Below are 15,303 nucleotides of genomic sequence, written 5' to 3'. Positions count from 1 at the left end.
ATGTGAAACAAAAGATACAAAGACGGCACTAGTAAATGATTTTTTTATTCTTAAACGGTTATTTTGATCTTAACATTATATCTGAAAATTTGAATAATAAATCATTCAGCCATGGTAATCTTTGCAGTCAACTTTAAAACGAATCTTCTCGGGTATATTTAGTACTGTTTATATAAATCAGTACGATGGTAATGGGTACCAGTCTATGCAAAGTGCAAATCGAAAAAAAAATACGTTTCTTATGTGGAGTAGCGATATACTCCTTTGTGAACGAGATGCATTGTGGGGAAATCTCAGACGAATGTTGACATTTGTAGGAATAAAAGAACATTCATCGGAAAGTACTTGTTCATTCTTTTTAAAACATAGACGTTGTTAACAGGACAAACGTATATACAACTTATCATGTATTTAGAATATTTTATCTGAAGTATGTTGTATTTATACGAGTAGATATTCATTAGCACGATCTATAATTTTGAGTTGTCCACATACTTTGCCAATCATGTTCCAATCTCAGTGAAATGCCCATTAAACTTAATCGATTGCATTCTACGCTATAATCACTTGTAAAGGGATAAGAATGCTATATTTTCTTATATGAGTGCAACATTTTTCTAATAGAATAGGGATATAATTTTATTAAGAAAAACTTTTCAATGCGATATTTTTCTAATAGAAATGCGGTACGTAATTATGATAATATAGCACAATACATCAAAACAAAGTAGAAACATCGACAATTATTCGATGATAAAGGCAGATTATCACTGACATTTCGTAAAGATGGTGAAAAAACCCAATAATACACTTTTATTAACCAGTTTAGTGCATTATGTACATGATGTATGAGCCTATCCCTTTATTTATAAAAGCAAAACTGGTCCATAACAAACTAGCAGGGCATTATTAAATACAGTGCCATTGTGAATAAACAGGGCTATTATGAATAAACAGGGCCATTATGAAAAAACAGGGCCATTATGAATAATCAGGGCTATTTCGTATTTTCAGTTATTATCAATTCAAATACATTTGTGGGGAAAAGAAAAATTAAGAAATTGAAAATTGAAAATTTCTAAGAAACATCATGAATAAAGGCAACAGTAGTATACCGCTATTCGAAATTCAGTAATCGATTGAGAAAAAAACAAACCGGGTTACAAACTAAAACTGAGGGAAACAACGACACAACAGAAACACAACACTAAAATGCAACACACACAGAAACGAACTATAATATAACAATGGCCATTTTCCTGACTTGGTACAGGACATTTTAAGAAAAAATGGTGAATTGAACCTGGTTATGTGGCTAGCCAAACCTCCCGTTTTAAATATAACATTAAAATGACAAGATTACATGACAGGACTACAATACAAATAAATGGGAGAACATGCAGGACAGAGACACACACAAATAATAGCTATCAAAAGGTACTAGGCCTATAATTTAATACGCCAGACGCGCGTTTTGTGTACATAAGACCCATCAGTGACGCTCAGATCACAAAAGTTCGAAAGCCAAAACAACTACAAGGTTGAAGAGCATTGAGGACCAAAAGTTCCAAAAAGTTGTGCCAAATACGGCTAAGGTTATATGCCTGGGATAAGAAAATCCTTAGTATTTAGAATAATTCATATTTTTGCAAACAGTAAATTTATAAAAATGACTATATAATTGATATACATGTTAACACCGAAGTGGTGACTAACAACAGAATAAAAACGAATACGTAAAACAACCTAAATCAGCACATAAAAAAGGCACAGCCGAACAACGTATTATATGTTAGCCGAAGAGATCGACGCACAATGTGACGTCACATATAAAGTTCTATAAATTTCCAAACAATAGGATAGAGTTCAAGATTAGGTTTGTATTACTGATATAACATGTATTTATAACAATGAAAATTACAATACTTATTGATATACAATTGTGGTAGTAATTAGATAATTAATTGTATTATCAAGCTATGTCGGTATCTCTTCTAAATCAAACTGTAAACCAAATACATCGTATAAATTTAGTTGACCCAAACTAAAATCTAATTAATGAACTGGATGATTAATTATCTTTACCGTAACACACGAATAGAACAGAAAAAAATATAAGATTTAGAACTACAAACGATAAGACATTTGACAAAATCCGATGAGAATAACAAATATAACATCAAAACTAAATACATGGATTTTGGATAGAAAAATACCGTGACACGTCTTATAGCAATGCGAATTCCCACTCAGCAAAACAGTCACAATCGGGAATAAGTCACGTTCGGTACTTAAAAGATCAGACGACGTAATGGCAAACCACAATCTAACACGTGGAAAAAATGTCCTTTGTTAAGTTGGACAAAGACACATCGTATGAATCAACCAATTCGTGATGGTGTCCATAGAATTTACGGAGTGTCATTTTTAGTCTGTCCTCCTCATAACTTTGTTGGAGCAGTTTCTGCGTTAGGAACACACTCCTGTAAATGAAGTCCGTATAGTGTGAACATGCACGAGCATAGCGTATCAACTGAGATATGTAAACACCATACGAAGGGGCAGCGGGTATGGTACTGCTGAGAAATGGGAAATTGATAATTGGGAAGTTGAAATCGTCCCGTTTATCATAGATTTTCGTGTGAAGTCGTCCATCTGTGTCAATATTGAGGAAATGATCAAGGATTGAAGCAGTCCTTCTAGTATCAGTAGTATCCTTAATTTCAAGTTCACTGGGATATATGAGATGTAAGTGTTGGCTGAAATATAGGTTATTTAATGATAGGATATCATCAATATATCTGAAAGTAAAATTAAAGAATTTCGCAAGGTGCTTTTTCTTTTTGTCTTTTAGAAGGTTCTAAATGAATTCTGCTTCATACGAGTACAAAAACAAATCGGCCAGTAGGGGTGCACAATTAGTACCCGTTGGAACTTGAACCTGGCTTATCTTATTTGACCCAGTTGTCAGGTTAATGATAACATAATACATTCCATCATTTGTATCAGTTTATTTAATTTTGAGTTTAAAAATAAACCAAAATGAAATCTTGTATTTTGTATGCCATAAATTGCTTTGAATAGGACAACAATAAAACTATATTTACATTTACATGTTATTCCATCACATCACTTTTAAAGTTTCTTTTTAATACTGCATTTGGTATAATTATACATATACAATTTCTCCACACAAAAAAAAAACAGATTTGGCTTGATTAAATATTACACATTGAAATGTGGAAAGTAAGAACATAATTTTGAAGTTTTAGGAATCGTTTTTCTTTTCCATTACTTAAAGTAAGTTTTATTTTCCAGCGTTCATCTATTTGACATGCCCGAGAACTCGTGTTAAGAATTATTATATTATCTAAAAACATTAAATGTACACATGTCTTGAATATGAACACTTTTAAATGTGTTTAAGAATTAAAAGGTCTTAAAAAACACTAATTTCAAAATTAAACATGATCCTAAAAACAATCCTAAACACTTTTTTCAATATAAATATGTTACGAAAAAAGTGTGCAAACAATGTATTTAGAACTGTGTTTAGGATCTAAACACCAGTTATACAGTTTACATGTAGTAAGGAAATCGGAAATGAATATTTTGGACGTGTTCATGTAGAAATTTAATAGACTGATGTTGTGTCGATGCCACCAATTTGAACGAAAATTCGGGTCCCTCAGTACAACATGATTCGATTTATATCTTCACATATAAAAATTATCAAGAATACCGTTTTCCAATGCAAATTCCAAAATGGGAAGTCCAAACGCTATCAACCAACGGAACATCATATTTAACACAAATATGCTTGAAGGACAATTAAGAATTTCCCAAGATGTCACAAAAGTTCATTTTGACGTTAAGCAGTGGGCTAAAAACTGCAACCTTATATAACACGAAACATATAGTTACAATAAAAACATACCGAAACTACATTAAAAAAAATATAGTTTAAAACAATAAAATAAATAGCATTTAATTACTTATTTACAAAAGAAAAACGTAGCAGTACCATTTTTACAAGGACATAAACTTTTGTTATTACTTTGATATTCAGCATATTTCAAAACTTAATTTTCATTTATATTTAAATGAAAGGTTACCAGTGTATATGTTCATAAAAAAATCTTACTTTATTGCTCGTTTGACTGGTCCATTTGACTTTTTTCTTTAAAATCCTGAAAGACTGGTTATACTCTATTTCACGCTCTATTTATTATTGGTTATACATAAAACTCTTCTATTTGTCGCGTTAATAATTCCAGACTAAGCGTATTTATATATTTTAATAATAAACTTTTTTTTTTATTATAAAAATATCTTTTTCCTCATAGAGTGTCTGCATATTTACAATTTTATATTAGAAAATATCGCGACTCCAAATAAGAAATGGTTTTCTCGATTTGCACTTTCCATAGACTGAGTACAGGTAGAAAAAGCTACTGAACAGTCTTAACATAGACTGAACTGATCTTAATTAGCCGCAAGCAAATTATCTGATCAAGCAATTTAACACAGAATAAATGTACTTAAAGAATTAAAATGACTACAATTTACTGTTCAGTGTTTTACGAGCTCTTCAAAGTGACCGTTTCAGATCAAAATTGGTTTACTAGTGAGGGGTATGATAACAGTCAGTATAGTGCTCCTTAAATTGCGAATATTGTACAATCCACCAATCATAACTAAAGTGTGTTAATTTCATTGCTTAATACTTACATTATTTATGACATATATTTCTAAAATTATCCATTGGTCAGGTCCGAGGACACAGTTATCGTCCTTTAATTTTAGTTGTCTACAATTATAGTCCCTATTGTGGACAGTGTATATCTTGCAGGTTTTTTTCCATACACTTTCCAAATTTATATAATTTTGATATAATTTTTCCAAAAAGTAGTACACTACACTGTAACAATTGTTTTGAAAATAGAGTACTTGTGATTTATTTAATTTGAAAAAAAGCACTACGGAATAAATTTTGCTAAGAGCACAATAATTATCGAGAGATGTATTTTATTTTTTTATTAATTTCGTTGTTAATTACACTTATGAGCAATATTACATGTACTAAAACTGTTGGTTATATCTAAATATCATAGAACATAGTAACGGCTAGTTTAATGCAATTTTAGCACTTTCTTTTATGATCTATGGCTAAATTATAACAAAAGGAGTAGGCCCAGTAAGACCCCTCTTTGGCCCCAAAATATAGCAGTTTTACAAAATATTTAAATGTAAAGTTTTAGCTATTTATTGAAAAGAAGAATACTTCTGTTACATAAATATGGGCTGTTTTTGACAATACAATGCACATGTATTGGGTACTAGCATCATTAAGTCATACTGAATTACTGAAATCTTCGAAATTTTAGCATTTTGGTTAATTTTTAGACGGTTTCCGTCTGAAATGGAAGTGGCCGCATTTGTGTTCAGTAAAATGTAAATGTAAGTTGTATTTGATGATAATACATAACATATATAAAGGTTGAGAATGAACACGGATGCGGACACTTTCAATTTTGACAAAAAAACATCTGAAAAGTGACATATTATGGCATATTTGATAGATTTTTCATATTTAAGCTTGAATTTGAGCATCTTTAATGACTAAATCAGTTCAAAACTTTCACATAAACTAATTGAATCGACTGAAGTAGACACTTAAGTGTTTAAAAAGTGTCCAAAATCTTTCATCAGATGAACCTGAATTTTGAGGCCAAAATCGGCCCTTACCGGACCTACTCCTTTGATTAAAAAAAACTAATAAATGATAAAATTATAATAGCACCCAACCTTTACAAAAAGTTACAAAATGAGATATCGATTGTATATACATAAGACAATATTCACTATATGACGGATATGTATGTACAAAATGTATATATACTCTCCCCAAAAAAGAAAAGCATCATATAAAAAAATATATAAATACTTCAATTTAACATAATTTTAACAAATACAGAAATATGCATCAAATTACTCTAAAATTTGGCTGATTGTTCAGAATTTATGTCAAGTGTGTCAAGATTTTTCACAGTGAAGTCTATATAATTCAGATGACGTCATTTCAAAGTAAATTTATGTTGTGCCTAACATTAGCCTGAAACACATCACGGACACATCTCGGAATATACTCGAAAAGCGACGAATACGTTCTTGTGCAATTCTCTCCTATTCTTGCTCAAGAGCAGCCTGCTGTAGTTATTGCAGTTTGCGGCGGTGGATGACGACTGCGAATAAGTTGATCCAAATCGTCTCACAAATTATAAATTGAATTCAAATCTAGTGATTTGGAAGGCCAAGGGAGAACTGTTATGTTCTGGTTGTTAAGAAAGTCTACCGGAGCATTAGTTGAGCTTTATCGGCGTATAATATGGCATCCGCACATCATCATACGTCCTCCTCCAAAACTATCGACCTCAATGACTATTTCTTGGTGGTCCTCTCATTTCGTCGTCTGTAGAAACGTCTATGTTTATCCCTTTTCTGCGGCATATATCTTGATTCATCACTGAACCAGACTCGCTTTTAGTTTTGCAGGTACCATTGCCTAACTCTGCTGCACCAGCGGACCCTTGCTAGCCGATTAATGCGTCTAAGTACTGCGCCAAAGTTAGGAAGTTGAGCGCATATTCACGGAAACGGTTTCTCGCACTTGTGCCGATATTCGAAGGAGACCTGGGACATATCTTTCGTCCCTCTTTTGATGCTGTTTCTGTTGTCCGGTTTATCAAGTAAAGTACCTTGATGTAGGGATTTAGGCTGCTGATGAGATCCTTGGTCAACCAGAGTGTTGACGGTCAGCTGTTGAACTTGATTGCTGGTACCGTTGCGAGAGTTTGGAAATCGTGCTCCTGTGAACAATATAAAGTCTAGTGTTTGCTTTCTGAAATTCAGCGGCCAGGAAGCAACCAATAACGATTTGGCGGTTAACTGTGTTTATCTAAGCATATTGTTGCAGTTTCAAGAGACAATTTAACGTTTAAATTCAATTTGGCCACACTGGCACTCATCAATTAACCAACAGTTAAAATAAATTATAAAATATATACATTTGTTATACCGAACAGAAATGACATTCCGAAAACTTATTTCATGTTACCTGAAAATATACGCTGTGAGATTTTGATTTTCAAACTATTAGAACTGGGTGCGAAACATTTAAAAAAAAAGTCTTGTATCAAAACAAGTGTCATTTTCAACCACTGTTTACATTTATATATGCTATTTGCAGCAAGACGTGACATGTGGTGTAGAGATACAAAGTTCGACTTCGGTTTTGAGGTTTTGAGATATCATACGTTTTGGATGGCCGAGCATCATGATATAGAACGTATGGGAATAAAAGGAATAGGTGTGAAACAATGTTTAGAACGCTGCCAAAATATATCTTGCATTTCCTTTGTCTCTGAGTACCAATCCAGTGATTGTACACTACATTTTGGACACAAATACACTCCAGAGTATCATAAATGGTGGATCGAAGGGGTCAATTCAGGAAATGTTTACTATCAAAGATTGTGTTTTAAAGGTTTGATTATTGATTGTTATGCAAAATTTTGTATGGTACATGAAAGCATACTGTTAAATTTTTGCATTTTATTAATAGTGTTTATAATTATTTACTTTTGCAATGCAATAATTAAAACCTTATTAGAAATTAAATGACCATATTATGAGCTACGAAATAAGTAAACAGAAATGTACACATCAAAGTGAAAAAAAACGAAGGAACAGAAATAAAACGAAATATTGTATAGAATTACAATTATGGAGAAATGAATATGACTCTTCAGATTGAGTGTTGTTTCGATATAACTACCTTTTTAAAGAATATATCTGCAAAACTCTTGTTAGTTAAGTTAGATTAAACCTTGCTCAATGACATGAGCGCCATCACCTCCTTTATATTTTAGTTTGGTGTGTGTTGATGAGCTTACGTCCTATTGTCGTTTGCTGAGTATAATTTTCCACTTATCAATAATTACTTGACAATATTAACAAAATAATACAATCAAATTATCATAACATTAACCAAATTTACGCTTTTTCAGACTTTTTAGAATTCAACACTTGTGGTGGAGATGTATTTTTGGAGAATGATAATGATGAAACAAACATTTTATCTCCAAATTTCCCTCTTAGTTATGGTCAAGGATTAAGTTGTGTATGGTCTATTCATTCATACATGTTTATTAAAATCGAAATTGTATCTGTTTCACTTCAGAGGAAATTTCTCATAAATGAAATGCAAAAGGTATGTATGACAATTCAGCGAAAACTACTTAATTTTACTGCAATTAATTATTTAAAAGTTGTCGTTGATAAAAAGCAAAAAATGTCATCAGTAGAAAGATGATTTTATTACTAAAAATATTTATAACTTTGTTTCTTTAAATGATTTTTTAAAAGGTATGTCGAAGGTAAATGCAACGTTCTGTTAAAATGTCAATTTTAGGGTAATTGATTTATCTATCAATAAAATCGGATTGCCTGGTTAAACCACCGTCTTTCAAAACAATATATACTGGCGTCAAATTAAGTGTACTTTGATGCAAAGCCTTTAACTGTTTGAAAAAATACGGCGATATAAAAACCCTACAAAACAGACCAAAATTCATTTTTTTATTTCGTATATTAATGATCCAAAATCAGTAGAAGTCTTATACATTTACATGTATACGTGCAGTTGCAAAAGGTCAAGTGCAAAGAAATGATTTTAATGAAAACTGAAATTTATTTTATTCAGATGGGTATATATGACATTAACCCAGGGGAATGTGAAGACTCCCTGAGTATTATAGATAACGACGGATATGGAAAAACTATTTTACCAAATGAAGATAAACTAAATGGGGTCAAGCTGTTATCTGCGTCCAATAAAATCAAGATACAACTAACCACCTGTTATCACTTTCAACGAAATAACCAAAAAAGTTTTGAACTTAAGGTATCCACGATTGGTGCGTATCATTTAATTACAGCATTCAAAATAAAGTACGGAAGGGAACTTTGAAATCTGGCATTTAAAAATGTATGCTCTCATTCAAATAATAATATTTATTTTTTGCATTTCAGATGCGTATAGCATGTATAGTATATCATTTAAGGATGGAATGCAAAACAGTTGGAACTTTCGTTTTCAGTCAGTTGCTGTTTTTTACATTTCGGGTTATATATTCTCCAGATCGTTGATATCAGAAAATTGTATCGGGTTTTATAACGAGTTCTAACTATCTCTTTTATTTTCTACAGGATCAAGTGGTACGTAATTTTAAAGGTAACACTCTTTCCCTGAATGTCAAATCACTTGTAGAACACCCAGATATTTTCAAATGTGTGTCATCTCTCAAATACTAGAGCCTTGAATATTCTGCGCAGTGCTGTTAACGGGGTATTAGCTGTCAAATTCATGTTCACCGATTTGACTCAAATTCTCATATATGATTTTTATCCTACTGAAACGTATATCGAACTAACAAAAAGTCTAAAATGAACGATTTACAATGCATGGACTCGATAATACAAAAATATATATATATCCTTATTTCGTGTGTATTGTAGTCTAGACGCCATCTAATTAACCATCGAATTGACCTCCGAAGACTGCCGAATGTCATATAACCCGATATAAACATAAATATAGATATAAATAGATAGCGAACGCGTGCAGTTAGATTTTTCTAGGTCTGCTTGATTTCATATTGTAGGTTAAACAAATATGTCATTCATCGCTTTTACCGTTATAAGAAAGAGTTTTTGTGAATCGAATCAGTCAACCAAACGATTTACTCTTGTTTCACCTTTACTGTTTACATTCTGCTCCTTAAATAGCTGAACACGCCTAATGCATGCGTAACCCATCTCTAGCTAAGGAGTTAGATAAAAGGTCACATGAATACGGATTCAATGAGGTGGAATTATTCACTTGCAAGTGAATAATTCATCAGCGATATTTCTTTGCTTATTCTGACAAAATTGAACCAAACTAGCTGCTAAAACCGAATTATTATTTCACTATTTCACTTTCATTAATGATTGAACAAAAAAATCATATTAATTAATATTTCGTAGCTAATGCCCCTTTAAGGTTGTTCGCTCCATTAAATGAACAAAGTTGCGATTTCTTTTAAATTTACTGTACAGTAAACGTACAGTTACAGTTGATATTTTCGGTTTCTCTACGATGTTTTGTATTTACTGTACAGTAAATGTGGAGTTACAGTTGATATTGTCGGTTTCTCTACGATGTTTTGTATTTATTGTACAGTAAATGTGGAGTTACAGTTGATATTGTCGGTTTCTCTACGATGTTTTGTATTTACTGTACAGTAAATGTGGAGTTACAGTTGATATTGTCGGTTTCTCTACGATGTTTTGTATTTACTGTACAGTAAATGTGGAGTTACAGTTAATATTGTCGGTTTCTCTACGATGTTTTGTATTTACTGTACAGTAAATGTGGAGTTACAATTGATATTGTCGGTTTCTCTACGATGTTTTGTATTTACTGTACAGTAAATGTGGAGTTACAGTTGATATTGTCGGTTTCTCTACGATGTTTTGTATTTACTGTACAGTAAATGTGGAGTTACAGTTAATATTGTCGGTTTCTCTACGATGTTTTGTATTTACTGTACAGTAAATGTGGAGTTACAGTTGATATTGTCAGTTTCTCTACGATGTTCAAGTTTTCATTCTCCCTTTGGTATCTTCCTCTTCTTGTTTTACAAAGATTTGGCTTAAAAGGGAAGTTTTCGGGAAATTATGACCCTATATAGTGTATTTCATTGATGGATTCTTTAGCTAACTATCGCCAAAAATCTTTGCTTTACATCTATAATTGTGGGTGATAATGAATGATAATAAGATGGGTTTTTTTTCTTTTGTATTAAGATTTAGTAGGATTGTGGCATGTGTCAGTCAAAAATGACAAAATGTAATATAAACACTACTGAATGCCCCAATGTATGGGAAAATATTAACAGTGCCATATATGTCATTTATTGAATTGCAAGGTTAGAAGAATCGTTAACTATTTATTTACTAGACACCCTGCAATAATATGAGGGTCGTAATAGAGGTACCTTCAAGGCGAATAACGTTATAAATCTTGTCAAGTAACGTTTAGGGAAATTGTGTATGTGTTTCGATGTTAACGATACTTTTTCGGACGTGGCAATTAATTTGATAGAAACAATGAACCATCGGACCAATTTGGTCCGGATAGGAAACCAACAGATACCTGTTAAGAAAGAATATTACAAGTTTGTTCTGCTAAATACTAACTAGAGAAGATATATTCATCATTTGGATATTTAATCGTAAAGATGACTAACCGACCTCTTTTTTTATTGTATTGTCGCGCCAAATTCCTGAAATGTACCCCACCGATGACGTTTCAAGTTTAAAGTACTCTTAGAAAAAATAACTTTCCCACAATCTTTGTATTGTCCCGCGATTTAACCAAGGTCCCATTAAATAAAACTTTTTCAGTTTGCATTGATTTGAGATTCGGATCAATAATTATCCATGTGGTTTGATAATATTCGTATTAAAACAAAAGAATTTAAATAAACAGCAATGGATAAATTTTTATTTGATAACGGATAATCAAAGAAATATGAAAATTTGTCATCGATTTATAAATGGTTTGTCATGATTTAAATTCAAAATTGGGTTGACAGACATCCATGTACTTTAAAAATACCATGAGAGCTTAAAACTAAACAAATGAAAATAAGGTTATACTTGTAAGACGCAACTTCAATTATTTATATTTCAAATAAAGGCAAACACAATTCTTTGGGGGCAATGAAACCCCATAAGTCGACAAAAAAAGACACTACTATGACCGAAGAAAAACGATTGACAAAATGACAAGTAAAGGATTTAGAAACACCATCTTTACAAAGTAATGGGATTGAACTAAGTGTAAGTTGTTCTTGCTCAACTAGCGGAAACCATCGTGTTGTTCATATAAATGGTCTAGCCTTATATTAATGTGACAGTATATTAACGATGTTCAAATTTCGTAAATCAATTAGGATGAAAGAGACAAATCAAAATAACACACAAAAATAGGAAACTCAAAAAAGAGCGAAAAACGTTGCCTGCTTTTCATGCATCACCCGCCATAAGAATTCACACTCTTTTAAAGTGTCACCATCGGGAATAGGCCACGATCTGTAAAATCATAGGTCATATCTTAAGATCTAAGACCGAGAAAACATGTCGCTAGATAGTTGAGCCACTTACATATTTTATTTTTGTCAACATATTTTTGATGGAAATCGTAAAACTTAGATAGTGTCGATTTCAATCGTTCTTTCCTAATACTCTACTGGAACCATATTTGTTTATGGAGTACACTCTTATTAATGGAGACATCTTTACTAAACAAATACATGTGTATAGATTACACGAATCGATAATGTCGAATCGACAATGTTCTTATTACTGTTTGCATCACAATTTAATTTCAGGTCCCTTCGCGGTCCGAATTCAATTGCAGGATAAAACAATGTAGAAAAATATAAAATTTATTTGTACTCGCTACGAAACAAGATAAAGCTCGGCGAGCCTCTTTCTTCTCTCTGTTCGTCAAATACATTTTATTGTACAAATATTGTATATAACTCAGATATGAAAACGCCATTCGTTTGGAGCATACGGCATTAAACTGCTGAGAAATAGAAATATTGAAGTCATCAAGTTTGTCATAGATTATTGTTTAAAGTTGTCTTAAACGTCTTTATGATTACAACAAGTTCTTTGTTTCGCTGATTTCATGTCGTCCCTAGCTTCTTACATAATATGAGCTACACTGATCAATTTGATGTTGACGGTACCCGAACATTTCAATTTGATGCTTGACTGTCAATGGCATTTCTACCCTCTTATATTTTATCTTTTCAAAATATATATATATATATGTATATATTTTATTGCTATTTACAACGCTAAAATAAGAGTAATTTTGATACAGGAATTTCAGCATTTGTATCTGTAAGGAAACCGTCATATCGTGTTTTTGATTTGATGAACAATTAGAAATAAGGGCAGGTTGTGTATAAAAAACAAAGTATTCTAACATGACGTGATGTTTCTCCTTGTATACAACAGCGTGATAATCTTCTCGATATATCTATATTCAGCGCAGACTTACAGATATACATAATTATAGGTTTTACAGTTTAGCTCCCACATTAATCCACATGTACCGTAACCTATATGCAAATACTGTCACCGTGTCGATTTCGCCATGTTAAAATTGCAATTGAAAAAAGTACAGAACTGTTATTCCTTTTCTAGTGCATAACAAAAAGCTTAATACCTCAGGCTTGTAAAGAGGTATAAAATTAAAATAAACTATATTAAAATACAATTCAGCGGAAATCCATGAAATATCTTACCGCATTAATGTTATATCAAAAACATGACGTCATACGAATGAAAACTTTTAAACCGAGGGTTATTCCATTACCTGTACGTTCCTTATTCAGATTATATCTCATTAAAATTAAGTTTTATGGTAGGTGTTGTTTCCTTTGCTATGCTTTCGCATTATTATACCCCTGCTTTAAAAAAATTAAAAATTGCTAATTTTTTGGTTGAATATTATAAGAATGAAACACATTTTGTCGAGATGGTATTTAAAAAATAATAAATGCAACCATAGATTTATAGGAAAAATTTAGCTCTATCTTACAGGATTAAAATAGCAGCCACACATTCCATACACTAAATATCGATATCAGAAGTAAAGTACCTTTAACTTGCTTTCCTTAGCCGTTACAAAAACTATACGAATTGATAAGAAATTATTTATAACTTTATAAAAATAAGAAATGTGGTAGGATTGCCAATGAGAAAAACTATCTACCAAACTCCAAATGAAGTGGATGTAAGTAATTGTAGGCATTTTGTTTTTGTATACGTGTTTTCAACAATGCCTGTGTTACAGTCCTTGTTTGAACCTATTTCAGTGTTTGTTCTTGAAGAAATTACTTTTTGTCATAGATTTCTGTTGAATTCATTCACGAGTTCTCTCCACTAGGGCGATTGTCTTTTGTGAAAGACCACATTCTTACCTTTAAATGTCTATGTATGTGTGACAGAGAGTGTATGTGTGTCGTTAGAACATGTCTCATTGGCGTATATTCTAAAACTCTTCTTACTCATACTTCAAACAAAACATTTTAGATTTACCAGGATGTGGCGGACTGGACAGTTGCTTTAAAACATGTAACCAGCCGTCAGCTTACATTTATACACCAGGATTTCCTATATCATATCAACCAGGTGAGGCCTGCTTCTGGAAGATCGAAGGCGTATATGGTCAATTTGTAAAACTCACTATTATCAACATAGATATAAAAGATGACTCATCATGTGAAAAATCCTTCATTTCTGTGTATGATATAGACCTACAAGGACAAGCAAAACACTTAGGAAAATTTTGTAAAGACAATCGTCCATACGAAACATTTATATCAAGTTGGGAAAGACTTCAAATTGAATTCAAAGCTGCGAGTGACATACCGGGAAGTGGTGGATTTCTTGGAAAATATTTTATGGAAACTTTTATACAGGAATCATTCGATTCATCAAATGACAGTAAGGAAATTTTTTTTTTCGTCTTAATACAGAATCTTGTAGTTAAAATAAATGTTTCAAGTTATTATCATTTTTTGCACTTGTTTTTTCATTGACTTGGGTAAGTTTTGTATGATTAAAACAACATGCATAAAAAACATAAGGTTTTGAACGCCACTGATAAGTCTAATATACAAGAAACGCACGTATGGCGTACCAATATACAAGCTTAGTATCTGATACTATTAGTTACATAGTGTGCTAGTGACATAATACGGTATATATGGGGTCAGTAAATTCCATATGGGGTGAGAGCGAAGCTCGAATCCCCATATGGAATTTACTGACCCCATATATACCGTATTACGTCACTAGCACACTATGTAACGAATTTATCTTACCGACTATCTTAACGTGTGATATTTAGACAAAGTCTAGTGAACTATCAAAATGAGCAAGTCTACAATACCTTTAGCATTAAGAAACGTCTTCCATTGATGATACAAAAACAGATACCAACAATAACAACTTAATAATAATGTAGCTTTAAATATGTTTTATGAATTTATTTCAATCTTCATCATCAATTTCTTTGTCTTTTGAAACCTTAAAGATTTTTTCTCAGTACTGTTTTGTTTTTATAAAGGGACGTAACACCACTACTAACCGTGTATTGAAATAAGCCCCGCC

The sequence above is a fragment of the Mytilus californianus genome, unplaced genomic scaffold (assembly GCF_021869535.1).
Source record: "Mytilus californianus isolate M0D057914Y unplaced genomic scaffold, xbMytCali1.0.p SCAF_1, whole genome shotgun sequence".
NCBI classification, from domain to species: Eukaryota; Metazoa; Mollusca; class Bivalvia; order Mytilida; family Mytilidae; genus Mytilus; species Mytilus californianus.
The sequence above is the reverse complement of the archived record's forward strand: the minus strand, read 5'-3'. Positions refer to the sequence as shown.